At 52.8% G+C, this 16,357-nt stretch overlaps 1 non-coding gene across 1 annotated transcript; it reads left to right on the top strand.

Moving 5' to 3' along the window:
• The first annotated feature begins 11,697 nt into the window (after positions 1 to 11,697).
• Positions 11,698 to 11,769, top strand: TRNAH-GUG (transfer RNA histidin (anticodon GUG)). The gene has a single exon. It is a non-coding gene; the product is annotated as a tRNA-His (tRNA).
• The last annotated feature ends 4,588 nt before the right edge of the window (positions 11,770 to 16,357 follow it).

Below are 16,357 nucleotides of genomic sequence, written 5' to 3'. Positions count from 1 at the left end.
TGCAGTATCTTGTGGCCTGGAAAGGTTTCGGACCCGAGGATAACTCTTGGGTGAGGTCGGATGATGTTTCCGCGTCCAGACTTATCAGAGCATTTCACAGGAGATTTCCTGATAAGCCTGGTCCTAGGGGATCCGGAGGATCCTCTTAGAAGGGGGGGGGTACTGTTAGAACCTTGTTCTTAGTTTTTTTCCTTTGCTGGTCACATGACCTTGTTGGCCTATTTAATCCTGCTCCGCCCTTCTGGCTTTGCTGGACTTCATTGTTTAACTACTTTCTAGCTAGCCTGTGCTCTGTATCTAACTCTGTTAGTTTGCTTGGTCTACGGACCTCTATGTTCTATATATTTTGTTTGTTCGTCTGTCTGCTACTATTTCTGTTAGGATGTGTCCCATTTTCCTCCCAGTCCTTAGTACTTGTAGGGATTCCTTCCCCACATCTATAGGTCTCCGTACAGACTAGCTTAGGACTTTAGCAGGTCTGATCGCAGGATCAGGTTCCCTGTTACATCGTAGGGATTAAGCTGAGTTCTATCGTAGGGACAGATCTCCTCTCTTTCCTTAGCTCTGGTAGCAGAACATAACATCCGCCCTGCATGTTTGGCGCTCTTTACAGAGCCAATGAACATGCAGGGATTGCCAGCCAGTCACTGTAATGCCGCTGCCAAGTTGGTTGTGGGCATTACAGTGATTGACTGGCCGCACAGCATCACCTCGAGTATTTAAAACCGGGCACCGCCATCTTGGACACAGTTGCCCGGGATCAGACAGTGTAGGGAGAGTGCTGCTGAGTTAGGGAGAGATTTATACTGCGAAATAGGTAGTGTAGGGTCTCTAAAGCCTGCCAAATCAAACAAACAGTCCTTCTGAGGACTAATATCCATCCCAGATATCAGGCAGGCGGTATAGGAGACGCAGTGGTTATACCAACAAACACTGCATTACAGTCCTGTGTGCTGCTTCTCAAATTGCTAGACTTATCCCCCGGACTCAGGGGCCAGGAAAAATCCATTTTTTTAAATCTAAATCCTCTTTTTTTTTCCTCAGTCAGACTGTACAAATACCCGTCTTATTAACCTTTTGGTATTTCCTGCCCCCCCCCCCCAAAAAAAAAAAAAATTGAGTGTGTCTGTGAGTGTTCAGACACAAATATATCTGTTTAAAAGAGTCTGGTTTCGGCCAGATAACTAGAACTGTGGTTTTTCTCTTCCACGGTTCAAATCTGGGTGTAATCCACCTTTTTGCCTTTTTTACATGAAAAAAAACAGTTTGAGTGTCTCCCTGTCTGTTCAGACACAAATTTATCTGTTTGAAAGATTCTGGTGTAGACCAGAGAAATAGAACTGTGGTTTTCCTCTTCCACGGTTCTAATCTCCTTTCTATTACCCTTCTTCTATTGATAGTGCGAGTGTAAGCTATTTTACTTCATTTACAATGGGCAAGGCTCGTGGCAAGGGACGTGAAACTGGACGTTCTGGTGATGGTTCGTGCAGAGGACGGGGCCGTGGCCAAGGTGAAAATGTGCCACAACCAACAGCCACATCTTCTCGCTCCCAGTTCTTGACCGAATTACTAGGGAAGCACACTACAACGCCAGTATTGCGAACTGATCAGTGTGAACAGGTTATTAATTGGATAGCAGATAATACTTCCAGTCACCTGGGCACCACCACCTCCGGTCTGTCTTCCACACGGTCAAGTTTTAGTAGCCGTGAGTCTCGAACGTGACGCACCCCCTGGGCCTGTGCTGTGCAGGGGGATACCCGGAGCCGGATCGCTGGGGGTTGAAGTTCTCCATGGCGGTGACCCGGTCCGTGCCCAGGGCGGTCAAACCAGTGGCAGTCTATTGGTATTGTAATTGTCCGACTACGCCACCCGTGGATTGCGGTCAGTGGGGACCGCCGCTGCGCTGCCGACCGCTGAGGCTGATGTTGTTTGCGCAGCCGAGTATGGGATAACTCCCCACAGGAGGAGTATTGCCTCAGGGCAGCTAATGTGAGAGAGATGATGGGAGTGATGGTGTGAGCGTCCCAGTACTTGTGGTGCTGGTGCGGCGAGGAATCACAGAGACGTGCAGTTGCAGTTTTCAAAGCTTTACTCACGGTTGTTATTCCGGTCACTTGTGCACATGAGGGACCGCCTGAGCCGTGCTGCGTTCACCAGGCAAGGGACTCGGTCAACTCCCAGGCAATTCCAGAGTGTGGTTCAGAGCTCCCCTCTCTTCCTTTCTACTGGCCGGCCCCACCAGGGACCCACCTTTGTCCAGCTTCCTTGGGCCTTCTGTTGGCGAAACCTCTCTCCGGTTTCCCTGACCCTATACGGTATGCCTTTCTGGTGGATGTAGTGAGGGGTCGCACCAAGATGTGGTCACAACCTCCGGTTTTGGCTGAGGATTAGTCGCCTCCACCAATTCGGGTTCCGGTACCCTGCTCTGCCAACCCTTCACCCTGTATCTCCTGGGCATATGGGGTTCCTTCTGCCTTCGTGTCTCTGGGCCTTTCTCTGTGTTCCTTGCTTCCTTTCTCCTCTGTTCCAGTTCCTTTCCTACTTTCCTTTCTGTTCCTTCTTCTCTCTCTCTCTCTCAGGCTCCAGCCTCCTGACAAGGCCTGCCTGCAGAGCAGAGCCCATGCAGGGGCTCTGCTTCCCGTCTTCTCCTCAGACTGTCTCCACTGAACTGAACTGGACTGGACTGAACTGAACTCTGTTCTAAGATGGTGCCCACCTTATATACCTCCTTCTGACACCCGAGCCCAGGTGACTAGCAACCAATGGGCTCCTACCTATGCCCAGAGACCCACCCCTATCTGCTCCTACACCACTGGGTATTCCACCCCCTCCCCACTCCAGCCAGGAACAGATGCTGTCGTGCCTGCACTTCTATCTTGTGGGAGCACCGTTGAGCTGTCCCTCGGAAATGGGGTGTGTGTGGTGCATGCAGCTTACTGAGCCCTAGTCCACACTCCATCCTTACCCGGGAGTGGAATATCACACCTCTGGACTGAGGTGCAATACCCCTGTAGCAGCCGAGCCCTCGGGGTGCTACATTCCCCCCTGGTAAATCACAGCACGTCCTCGGGCTGGAAAAGAGCAAAGACAATTTAAACATACAAGTTTTTAGAATGCATTCGTATATAAGACAATAACTTTTCACTCATCCCTTTATGGGAGGTATTCTTCTCTTTTTAACGTTACTGGTACTCCTTTTCATAAAACATCTTGCTAATGCCACTGGAACTCTTTTAGCATATAAAACATCACATAAAACATTTGCAGTATTATTCTAGCAGCATATAAAACTTTTTCATTTTAAACATTTTCAAGTGAAACATTCTTGAGCTCTGGCCGCGGTGCAACTTGCGACCAGGAAAAGGTGCAACAGTCCATTTAATCCGCCTTGAGGTAGACGTTGCGGTTTTTGTATAAAACCAGTAGGGGGCGCTTTAAGAAGCGCAACTATTTACAGGATGGCCGCTCTCAGTCCTCGGCCAGTGGGGATAAGGGAGTGGCTGCTCACAGTCCTCAGCCTGGTTAGGGATTGAGGGGGTTAACTTGCACACGGGTAACAGTCCTTTAACTATTCCACACGAGTCCCAACGGGGACCACACTTCACTCAGCAACAGTTCTTGTACCCTGACGGGTAACTATATACAGTTCCATTTTACCGTTTACTGGTAACGGTGTCCTTCTCGCTCTTCCGGGTAATCTTCTGGTCCGTCCGGATCCTCAGTGTATTCCGTGTCTGGGCGGTACTGCAGTTCCTCCTCTGTGAGCCGGTGAACGTGGAGGGCGTACAGTCCCTTTGCGCCCTTGTGCCGGGTGTAGGTGACCACGTTGCCGGGGTACAGGTCACGTCCGTGATGTCCCTCTGGCAGGTGGCTTTCAACGTCCCTTCTAGTGACGAAGACGTCGGTGTCAGCCTCCGGGTCTCTGACGAAGCCCCAGCCATGCTCCAGCTGGAACTTGACTACGGTCCCGGTGGCTCTGGGTCCGCGGATGGCGTGGGTGTCTTGTCGGGCCCTCCTCTTTTGCTCCGTGCTCCTGGCCTGGAGTCGCTGCTCCCTGATGCGCCTCTGCCGCCGCTCTCTTTCATAGCTGGCTAGCTGCTGACGGCAGCACTCCAGGCGCTGGGCTTCTTCCGCCCGGGTCTCCTGGGTGAAGCCCATGAGGTTCTCGCCAGTGGGGTCCCATGCAAACTGGGCATCCTCCGGCAGGGGTGGAGCGATGTTGGCGGGCTCCGGGGCCGGGATCAAAGGCTCACTCAGGGGTCGCTCTTTCCGGAGATGGGGGTTGGCGAACTCCGGCGGTCATTCAAAGGGTAGCCCGTCCGGGCTGGTATATTGGGCATACACGTCCGCGCCCAAGGGTGGCACTGTGGGCTTCGGACGGGTGGCAGCACCCGGGGGCACTCGGCCTTGCAACCAGGCCGGTTGTCGCTTGTTGGTCGCGCCCGGGGGTGGCACCGCCAAGGTAGGGGGCGCTGGTGAGGCAGCGGCGCCCGGGTGTGCTAGGTCTTGCGTCCTGGCCCGTGACGTCTCACGCTGTACGGCGCCAGGGTTCAGAGGGCACAGCGCGGGGCGGGGCGTGACGACGGTGCTTGCTGCCTGAGGCCTAGCTGGTGGCGGTGGAGGCGTGGTGTCAGGTACGGTCCCCGGGGCTTCGGGTCCCGCAACGGAGGGTGAGGGCAGGCTGGTGTTCCCCGGGCTTGGGGTGGTGGCGTCCCCATTACCTGCCTCGGTCTCCGTGGCCTCCTCCGCGGCGTCATCTGCAGCTGCCGGTCCCTCTTCTCCGCGCCCAGTGGTAAGCGCGCTGCCCGGTTCCGGCGGGGTCCTCTGCTGGTCACCTCCGTGCTGCCGGGTCATCTCCTCTCTCCACCCGGCAAACACATCCCGCTGCGCCCGGACCATTCTTCTATTCAGATCTTCCAGCGCTGCGCGCGTACGGTCCGTGTCTCTAGGCAGTTGGGCCAGCAGTTCTGTCAGGCTGCAGGGTGGCTCCGCTTGCAGTAGGCTGTGGGCCAGGGTGCTGGTGGAGTTTTCTGCTCCCTCCATCTCCGGGTGCAGCAGGTCCAGACTGATCCAGGCCGCACCCAGCCCCTCAGTTTTCTTTCCTATCCGCCCCCATGGGGGTTGGTCTTGGGGGCATCTGCTGACAATCACCTTCAGGGGCAGCCCGCCCACGTTGATGGACATTTCCATTGCTGCATTCATGGCTGGTGGGGGCGGGCTCCTTCTTTGGCGCCACTCTGGGACCTGGCCCACGATGGGAGGTGGCTTCCTGCTGTCCTTTGGTGCGCACATAATGGCGTCCGCTCTGCCAGGGCAGGAAAAACGGATGAAGATGGCGGGAAACGGTCCAAAATGGCGTCTGATGGCGGGAATCGGCTCCGGATGGCGGGAAACGACTCCGGACAGTGGGAAACTTCTGGAAATGGCGGGAGACTTCTTTTTAAGGTACATGTGCAGTTTTCTTCAGGCACGCAATACCCGCTTGTGGCGGGTTGGTAATGATCCTGCCGACTACGCCAAAGTTGACGCACCCCCTGGGCCTGTGCTGTGCAGGGGGATACCCGGAGCCGGATCGCTGGGGGTTGTAGTTCTCCGTGGCGGTGACCCGGTCCGTGCCCAGGGCGGTCAAACCAGTGGCAGTCTATTGGTATTGTAATTGTCCGACTACGCCACCCGTGGATTGCGGTCAGTGGGGACCGCCGCTGCGCTGCCGACCGCTGAGGCTGATGTTGTTTGCGCAGCCGAGTATGGGATAACTCCCCGCGGGAGGAGTATTGCCTCAGGGCAGCTAATGTGAGAGAGATGATGGGAGTGATGGTGTGAGCGTCCCAGTACTTGTGGTGCTGGTGCGGCGAGGAATCACAGAGACGTGCAGTTGCAGTTTTCAAAGCTTTACTCACGGTTGTTATTCCGGTCACTTGTGCACATGAGGGACCGCCTGAGCCGTGCTGCGTTCACCAGGCAAGGGACTCGGTCAACTCCCAGGCAATTCCAGAGTGTGGTTCAGAGCTCCCCTCTCTTCCTTTCTACTGGCCGTCCCCACCAGGGACCCACCTTTGTCCAGCTTCCTCGGGCCTTCTGTTGGCGAAACCTCTCTCCGGTTTCCCTGACCCTATACGGTATGCCTTTCTGGTGGATGTAGTGAGGGGTCGCACCAAGATGTGGTCACAACCTCCGGTTTTGGCTGAGGATTAGTCGCCTCCACCAATTCGGGTTCCGGTACCCTGCTCTGCCAACCCTTCACCCTGTATCTCCTGGGCATATGGGGTTCCTTCTGCCTTCGTGTCTCTGGGCCTTTCTCTGTGTTCCTTGCTTCCTTTCTCCTCTGTTCCAGTTCCTTTCCTACTTTCCTTTCTGTTCCTTCTTCTCTCTCTCTCTCTCAGGCTCCAGCCTCCTGACAAGGCCTGCCTGCAGAGCAGAGCCCATGCAGGGGCTCTGCTTCCCGTCTTCTCCTCAGACTGTCTCCACTGAACTGAACTGGACTGGACTGAACTGAACTCTGTTCTAAGATGGTGCCCACCTTATATACCTCCTTCTGACACCCGAGCCCAGGTGACTAGCAACCAATGGGCTCCTACCTATGCCCAGAGACCCACCCCTATCTGCTCCTACACCACTGGGTATTCCACCCCCTCCCCACTCCAGCCAGGAACAGATGCTGTCGTGCCTGCACTTCTATCTTGTGGGAGCACCGTTGAGCTGTCCCTCGGAAATGGGGTGTGTGTGGTGCATGCAGCTTACTGAGCCCTAGTCCACACTCCATCCTTACCCGGGAGTGGAATATCACACCTCTGGACTGAGGTGCAATACCCCTGTAGCAGCCGAGCCCTCGGGGTGCTACAAACACATACTCCTCCTCACCCTGATGCTCCTTCTTCCCACCATGCCGAGTGTCGTCGTGATCCCACACTTGGACACTCTGAATAGCTGTTCACTGGTCCATTTCCATGTTTGGGCCCCTCGCCTGCTCCGCTTGAAGTGGTGGAAGAGGAGATCCCATGTAGCGATGGCCAAATATTTGAACAGCCACGGCCACAGGAAGGCGATGCTGGCAATTTGTCACAAGAGGTGGACGACGACGAGACACAATTGCCACGAAGTGAGGAGGAGGAGCGTGGTGCGGAAGTGGAAGAGGAGGAGGTGGTGGATGATCTAGTAACTGACCCAACGTGGCAGGAGGACACGCAGAGCGAGGCCAGCAGCACACAGGGTGAGGGAGGCAGAGTACCCCAACAGGCAGGAAGAAGCAGTGTGGTGGCCGCACACAGAAGGCAGGCAACAGTTCCCCGTAACACCAACACGAGGGACGTTGCCAGTACAACCGGTAGGTCTTCCAGAGTCTGGAATTTTTTTAAAGACTCTGCTGATAACCCCAAAAGGCCATTCCAGCTTGCCATGCCGCAGACACTGAGAAGTGCAGGCATGCTTGCGCTCCTCAGTGTCTGGCTGTGACGGCATCCAGATGAGCCGAGTTCATGTCCAATGAACTCAGCTCACCTCATGCATGTCACTGACAGTGTGGGAGAATTCTCCTGCGCATGCAGTGAGCATGAGAGAATTCTCCTGCGCTCACTGCAAGCGCAGGAGAATTCTCCCACGCTGTCAGTGACGTGGGACATGGCAGCTTTCTGCTGCGATCCAGCCTGTCATGTGAATGTAGCAGAGCTGGAGCCGTCCTGGGAACCATGGAAAGGTAAGAATGAGGTTGGTTTATTATTTTATTTTTATTGCAGGAGATCGTTGGCTTCAGCTGGAATGGGCGTGATGGTAAGTATGGTTTAATTTAGAACATTAAAGAATTGTGTGTTTATTTCAATTAAAGGATTTTATTCTGGGTGTTGGTGTTTTTTTTCACTTTCACTGTGGGGTTAGTAATGGGGGTGTCTTATAGACGCCTCTCCATTACTAACCTGGGCTTGATGTCAGCTTATAGTGCCAGCTGACATCAAGCCCAGCCCTATTACCCCACTGCCACCGCTACAGGGCAGTGGGAAGAGCGAGGCTAAGTGCCAGAATTGGCGCATCCTATGGATGCGCCATTTCTGGGGTGGCTGACGGCTGATGTTTCTAGCTTGGGAGGGGGCCAATATTCATGGCACCCTTCCTGGGCTATTAATATCAGCCCCCAGCTGTCTGCCTAGCCTTTGCTAGCTATTAAAATAGGGGGAACCCCAAGTCATTTTTTTTTGGGGTCCCCCATTTTAATAGCTGGTAAAGGCTAGGTATTCAGCTGGGGGCTGATATTAGTAGCCTGGGAAGCTCCGTGGGTATTACCCCCTTCCCAGGCTTCAAACATCTGCCCCAGCCGTCTGCTTAACCTCCGCTAGAGACTAAAATTACGGGGAACCCTACGCCAATTTTTTTTTTAATAAATCCTTTATTTTAACACTAAATAACAAGTACAGTAACCAACACTGTCACTGTACTTATTATATATGTGACTGACATGTTTCTATCTATCTAATCTATGTGTGATGCTCTATTCTTTCTGTTCTAAATTTTCGGGTACCGGTGTATGCCGCTGATGAATTGCTGGCCGGCTTTTTTAAAGAGACGGGTTCATGAAAATCGGAGGGCACTAGTGTGTTCCAAGTGCCCTGCTATGTTTTTCATGCACCCTCCTATATACCCTGCCTGCCTGTCTGCCTATATATTCTGCCTGCCTGACGTTTAATTGAGCACCGTTCCCATCGATTTGGGCAATCTTTGACCTTCTACAGACCGCCGGGGGGGACCACCAGAAAAATGCTTGAGTTTCCCATAGACTTACATTGGTCTCGTTGCTCATGTCGAGCACCCGAGTATTCCAATGTGCTCGACCCGAGCTTCGAGCACCCGAGCATTTTAGTGCTCGCTCATCACTAATAATGAGTTTTAAAGTACAATTAGAACGGCAGAAAAGTCTCTCAGGGATTATACTAGTGTTACTCTGACGGGTGATACACCCGTCCCTGTGGGAGCTACTGCGTTGGCTCCTGAAGTACTGGCCATAGCAGGGGTCACCAGGTTGTCCCGCTAAGTCCTTCTGAGAAAGTCTACCAATGCAAGCTGAGCCTCCTTCGCTCCAACTGACCCCCACCCTGTCTGCTGTCCAAGCCCAGCCCGACACCTGTACCGTACGTCCATGCTGGAAGCGATGGTCCGGCTCACTCGTGTCATCCTCCTGTAACCGCAGGCGTCCTCTTCTGGGCAGAGTCTCCTCAGGGGTCTTCATTGCTTGACTGACGACGGCTGTCTTCCAGATCTGGGGAGAAGATGTCTGGGCTCCAGATCTTGACTGGCATCGTCGGGGTTCGGTATCTTGCCTGGCGCAGGTCGGGGATTCGGGCCTTTATCGGCGCAGTCTGGACCGGCATAGATCGGGTCCTCGGGTCTTGACTGGCATAGTCGGTGCTTCGGATCTTAACTGGTGTCGCCTGGGTCCTGTCTGCAAGCAGCCAGCACCCTGCTGGCACATGCTTCTGACTCGCCCCCTGGGCCGTGGGGCACTCGAGACCGGGCTTCAGGACAATGCTGGGAGTAGTAGTGGCGACCCGGTCCCGTGGCTCAGGGTGGTCAGACCAGTGGTAGTCTACTATGTGCTCTGCAATGTCCGACTACGCCACCCGTGGATTGCGGCTATCATGAACCGCCGCTGCAAGGCAGTTCCCCGAGGCTGATGGTGTGTGCAGCTGAGTTAGTATAACTCCCCACGGGAAGAGTGCAGCCCCAGGGCAATGTAGTAGATGGTGGGGGTGATGGTGCAGGGAGTCCCAGTACCGTTAGTGCTGGCGAAGTAAGAAGCACAAAGACAACATGTTGCAGTCCAGGGTCTTTTACTCACAGTTGTTATCCATGTCATTTCTGTCAGCAATGACTGCCCAAGCGGTGCCGTGTCCACCAGGCGAGGGGCTCGGTCAACCCCCAGGCAATTCCGGAGTATGGCACAGGACTCCCTTCTATCCTTCCTCTGGCTCGTGCCCCACCAGTGACCAAGCTTTTGTCCAGCTGCCGCGGATCTATGCGGGTAAAGGTGGGCCCCGCTATCCTATATGGTGCCTTCCTAGCAAGGTGTAGCAGGGGGTCGCACCAAGTGATGATCACGACCTCCGGTTCTTGGCTGAGGATTATTTGCCTCCACCAACTTGGGATCCGGTACCCTTTTCTTGCCTGACCCGTCACCAGTAATTTCCTGGGTCCTTAGGGTCCCTTCTGCCTTCTTGTTTCTGAGCCCTTCTGTTTCTCTGTCACTCCTCCTCCTTTCCTGTTCCTTCTTCTCCTCCTTCCCTCGGCCTCTTCTCCAGGCCTACTTCTCCTTCTCCTCTCAGGCTCCGGCCTTCACCCTAGGCCTGCCTTTGAGCAGAGCTCCAACAAGAGCCTCCGCTCCCTGTCTTCTCCTCTCCCTGTACTTCACACAGAACTAAGATGGTGCCAACCTTTTATACCTCCCCACTGAGAGTGAGCTCAGGTGACCTGCACCCAATGAGCTCCTACCTATGCTCAGAAACAGTCCCCTCCTGCTCCTACATCACTGGGTTTTCCTCCCCCCTCCCCACTCCAGCCAGGGACATGGTCTGTCGTGCCTGCATTACTGTATAAATGGGAGCACCGTTGAGCTGTCCCCCGGAAATGGGGTGCGTGTGATGCATGCAGCTAACTGAGCCCTGGTCCATACTCCATACTTACCCGGGAGTTGAATACCACACCTCTGACAGAGGTGCAATACCCCTGTAGCAGCCGAACCCTCGGGGCGCTACACTTCCTGCTGTAGCATCTTCTGTGCAGATCTGCACCTTGCGCACTCTTGGTGCCAAAGCCTCCTGCGATCTGGCGCACAGGGCTTAAAATTTTAATAAGCAGTAAAATGCAAAGTTGCTTCTTTTTTTGCAAGGACTATCCGACATTACCCATTTATGAAGTTGGGAATATCCCTAACCTGTATGTCCATTCACATTCCACCCTTTGCAATGCACAGAGTGAAATGTGCATAAAAATCTGAACCTTTTCCACAGTGAAATCTGCAACAGTATTTACCCCTGTAGATTTTACATCGGTTTTTTACACTGTAGAAATTCCTCAGGGGGAGACGCCACATGTGAACATACCCTTATAGATTACTATGGAGATCTCAGTTTCAGCATCTGTGGCTAATTTTGTACATTCTTGTACATTTGTTCATATTTTTTTATGTAAACTCAGAATTTTGCTTGTTTCCTGTTACCAGGGAGCAAATCATTGTGGTCTTAGAAGACAGCGCTCATCTGCTGGGTCCGATGTCTGATAATGGGGAGGACTAACTGCTATTTGCTTCCTTCTTCAAACCACAAAATATTGAAGACCGTTCTGGATGTAAAAATAGAAATACATTTAATCATTCAAATTTGGTGCAAAAAAGTTTTAGAACTTTTGCAAAACTTACTCTTCAAGTAGCCGGGAGGACACATTCCAGACACTGAGCATTTGACATTGTTCAAGTTTATTTTGGAACTAGAACATTTTACTCTTTTCATATTTTTTAAAGTTTGAATTTTCCCAATTTTTTTCCATTTGGAAACTTTTGTGTGAAGTCACAAGTGATTTATGCACATGATCTGTGAGCTGAGGCGTCTTCAGATCCATATGAGCTGGAACAGTCAATCAGATTACACCCTGGAGACGTGCATGAACATCAAAGGCCTTTCCTCCTGTGAAGCAAGCTGTGATGTTTCAGCATCAGCCGTGATCGTATAGTGGTTAGTACTCTGCGTTGTGGCCGCAGCAACCCTGGTTCGAATCCGGGTCACGGCAAGTTTTTTACTTTTCTTACTGATAATTTGTTCTTGTAATTTATATATTTTTTTACATTTTCTCCTCATTATTAGTGTTGAGCGAGCATGCTCGACACTGCTCGGTACTCGCCCGAGCATCTCACTACTCGGGATCTTCGGCGAGCACCGAGCATTTCCGGGTTGCTCGGGTGGGAGCTCGGGTCTCCGCCCTGCATGTTTGGCGCTCTTTAGAGAGCCAATGAACATGCAGGGATTGCCAGCCAGTCACTGTAATGCCGCAGCCATGTTGTTTGTGGGCATTACAGTGATTGGCTGGCCGCACAGCGTCACCTCGAGTATTTAAAACCGGGCACCGCCATCTTGGACACAGTCGCTCCGGATTAGACAGTGTAGGGACAGCGCTGCTGAGCTAGGGAGAGATATATAGTGCGAAATAGTTAGTGTAGGGTCTCTAAAGCCTGCCAAATCAAACAAACAGTCCTTCTCAGGACTTATATCAATCCCAGATATCAGGCAGGCTGTATAGGAGACGCAGTGGTTATACCAACAAACGCTGCATTACAGTCCTGTGTGCTGCTTCTCAAATTGCTAGACTTATCCCCCGGTGTCAGGGGCCAGGAAAAATCCTTTTTTTTTCATCTAAATCCTCTTTTTTTTTCCTCAGTCAGACTGTACAAATACCCGTCTTCTTAACCTTTTGGTATTTCCCCCCCCAAAAAAAAAAAATTGAGTGTGTCTGTGAGTGTTCAGACACAAATATATCTGTTTAAAAGAGTCTGGTTTCGGCCAGATAACTAGAACTGTGGTTTTTCTCTTCCACGGTTCAAATCTGGGTGTAATCCACCTTTTTGCCTTTTTTACATGAAAAAAAACAGTTTGAGTGTCTCGCTGACTGTTCAGACACAAATTTATCTGTTTAAAAGATTCTGGTGTAGACCAGAGAAATAGAACTGTGGTTTTCCTCTTCCACGGTTCTAATCTCCTTTCTATTACCCTTTTGCCATTGATAATGCGAGTGTAAGCTATTTTACTTAATTTACAATGGGCAAGGCGCGTGGCAAGGGACGTGAAACTGGATGTTCTGGTGATGGTGCGTGCAGAGGACGGGGCCGTGGCCAAGGTGAAAATGTGCCACAACCAACAGCCACATCTTATCGCTCCCAGTTCTTGACCGAATTACTAGGGAAGCACACAACAACACCACTATTGCGAACTGATCAGTGTGAACAGGTTATTAATTGGATAGCAGATAATACTTCCAGTCACCTGGGCACCACCACCTCCGGTCTGTCTTCCACACGGTCAAGTTTTAGTAGCCATGAGTCTCGACCGCATACTCCTCCTCACCCTGATGCTCCTTCCTCCCACCATGCCGAGTGTCGTCAGCAACTGATCCCACACTTGGACACTCTGAATTGCTGTTCACTGGTCCATTTCCATGTTTGGGCCCCTCGCCTGCTCCGCTTGAAGTGGTGGAAGAGGAGATCCCATGTAGCGATGGCCAAATATTTGAACAGCCACGGCCACAGGAAGGCGACGCTGGCAATTTGTCACAAGAGGCGGACGATGACGAGACACAATTGCCACGATGTGAGGAGGAGTGTGGTGCAGAAGTGGAAGAGGAGGAGGTGGTGGATGATCTAGTAACTGACCCTACGTGGCAGGAGGACACGCAGAGCGAGGCCAGCAGCACACAGGGGGAGGGAGGCAGAGTACCCCAACAGGCAGGAAGAAGCAGTGTGGTGGCCGCACACAGAAGTCGGGCAACTGTTCCCCGTAACACCAACACGAGGGACGTTGCCAGTACAACCGGTAGGTCTTCCAGAGTCAGGAATTTTTTTAAAGACTCTGCTGTTATCCCCAAAAGGCCATTTGTACCACCTGCCAGGCCAGCATCAGCAGGGGTGACAAAACTACCAGCCTGACCACCACCAGCATGATCAGGCACATGTCAGCAAAGCACCCGACTCTGTGGGGCGAACCCCAGGGTCCACGACCAGTGTCAGTGGGTGTCACCACTGCTTCTTCCGCTGTTGTGCATGTAAGAGAACCCCCTGTTGTGCGTGCAAGGCAATCCCCTGTCCATACTGCATGCAAAGATGCCCCCTCCTCTCAGTCTTCACTTGTTATGGCAGTTTCTCAAGAACCAGCATCAACGTCCACGTCTGACCGCAGCGTTCAATTGTCCATATCCCAGACCTTTGAACGAAAGCGCAAATTCGCAGCCAACGCCCCACAGGCCACAGTCCTAAATTTGCACATTTCCCGACTGCTTGCGTTGGAAATGCTGCCTTTTAGGCTGGTAGAGACGGAATCCTTCCGCAACCTTATGGCGGTGGCCGTCCCTCGGTACTCGGTCCCCAGCCGACACTATTTTGCCCGGTGTGCCATCCCCGCACTACACAAGCACGTGTCCCAAAACATTGCCGTGCCCTCAACAACGCAGTTACTGGGAGAGTCCACCTGACAACGGACACGTGGATAAGTGCTTGTGGCCAGGGACAGTACATCTCCCTGATGGCACACTGGGTAAACATAGTGGAAGCCGGGACCCAGTCAGACCTTGGGATGGAACACATCCTCCCCACACCGAGGATTGCGGGCCCTATGTCAGTCAGAGTTGCCCCCACAGTGTACAGCTCCTGCGCATCATCCTCCTCCTCATGTTCAGCCTCCATCTCAGATATCACCACATCAGTTACAAGCTGGAAGCACTGCAGTACTGCCTCAGCCAAGCGGCAACAGAGTGTGCTGAAACTCATAAGCTTAGGTGATAAACCTCACACTGCTTGTGAGTTGTGGACAGCTGTGAAAGAGCAGGCAGATCTGTGGCTGAGACCGCTGAACCTACATCCAGGCATGGTCGTGTGTGACAATGTGTTACGGGTCAGGGTGGTGGAACCTCTGTGCCGCGGTGCAAGGAGGGACCCAGAGGGGCGTAATTAAGTATCAACTCAGACCGACCCCGGTCGTACGGCGGCTAACGACTCCGTGACCAGGGAGGGACCGAGCAGAGGGACCAGGTGCTACTCTGGGGACGACCTTGTAAGAGAGCAGGTGGCTACTACGGGTCAGATGACTGGGACTGACCGGTATAGCGGATGGGCACAACAAGCAGGCAGAAGTCTCTGGGTTAGTGGACGGGTGGTCACGGCACGTGACTGCTGAGCAGGCTGAAGTCTCTAGGTTAGCAGACGGGTGGTCACGGCAAGTGACAGCAGAGCCTCCAGGTAGGCTGGCAGGTAACAGGCAGGTAACAGGCGAGTAACAGGCGAGTGCTCCCAGGTGAGCGGGCTAGCGGGCACGGCAGGTAGCAGGCAGGTAACTGGCAGGTGCTTCCTGGTAAGCAGGCGGACTTGCCCATAGACAGACTGGCGGGTTGAACGGAAGACAGACTGTCGGGCTGGAGAGTAGTCAGACTGGCGGACTGGAACAGTAGTCAGGCTGGCAACTGGACCTGAGGGCTGAAGCAGAGATAAGTATACTGTGCATCAACTATTGCTCGGGCACCTCCATTTTGGAGGAGGTGCCTTATATATGGGAGGTCCTCCGGCTATTGGCCGGGGACTCCTTAGGGCTGCCGCAGCAGGAAGAGGAGCGTATGAGGACGCCGTTCGGGGAGTGGGGAGGTGAGAGGGACAGCGTCTCTGCTTGGCAGGGGGCAGAGATGCCGATGCTACAGTAACCCCCCCTTTACGCCCCCTCTTTTTTAGGCCAGAAAAAAAAATTTCAAGGAGAAGCGGGGCATGGATGTTCTCCCTGGGATCCCAAGTTCTCTCCTCTGGGCCAAACCCCTTCCAATCCACCAGAAAAAAAGGTTTTTCCTCTTACCCTTTTGGTGGCCAGAATATTCTCTACCTCAAAAACGTCCTCAGCGGAAACCAGAGCAGGGGAAGAACCTGGATTGTTGGAAAAAGAATTAAAGACAACTGGTTTGAGGAGAGATACGTGGAAGGAGTTGGGAATCCGTAAGATGGCTGGGAGTTTCAACTTGTAGGCCACTGGATTGATTTGTTTAAAGACTTCGAATGGACCGATGAACCGAGGACCCAACTTGTAGGAGGGTATTTTGAGCCGAACATGTTTGGAGGAGAGCCAAACCTTGTCTCCCGGACGGAATTGAGGCGGATCCAGACGTCTCTTGTCAGCATGTCTCTTCATCCGCTCGGAGGACTGAAGAAGTGCGGAACTAGTATTCTCCCAAATGGTGGAAAACTCGCTGACTAGAGACTCCGCGGCAGGGTTGTCCACAGAAGTGGAGACGGGAAACGGAATCCGGGGATGTTGACCATAGACTATAAAGAACGGAGACTTGGAAGACGATTCGCTCTCATGGTTGTTGTAATAGAATTTGGCCCATGGCAGGAGATCCACCCAATCAGAATGGTGAGCGTTAACAAAGTGCCGGTGGTAGCTGGTAAGGATCTGGTTGATCCGCTCCACTTGACCATTGGACTGTGGATGGTAAGCGGAGGAGAAATCCAGGGTGACATCCAGCAGCTTACACGTAGCTCTCCAGAAAAGTGAAGTGAACTGAACCCCTCGATCCGACACGATGTGGAGGGGTAGGCCATGGAGACGGAAGATGTGAAGGAAGAAGTCCTTAG

The sequence above is a fragment of the Phyllobates terribilis genome, unplaced genomic scaffold (assembly GCF_046119375.1).
Source record: "Phyllobates terribilis strain yellow unplaced genomic scaffold, ASM4611937v1 Scaffold_7__3_contigs__length_470593459, whole genome shotgun sequence".
Lineage (NCBI taxonomy): Eukaryota > Metazoa > Chordata > Amphibia > Anura > Dendrobatidae > Phyllobates > Phyllobates terribilis.
This window is presented reverse-complemented; position numbering and strand designations above follow the sequence as displayed.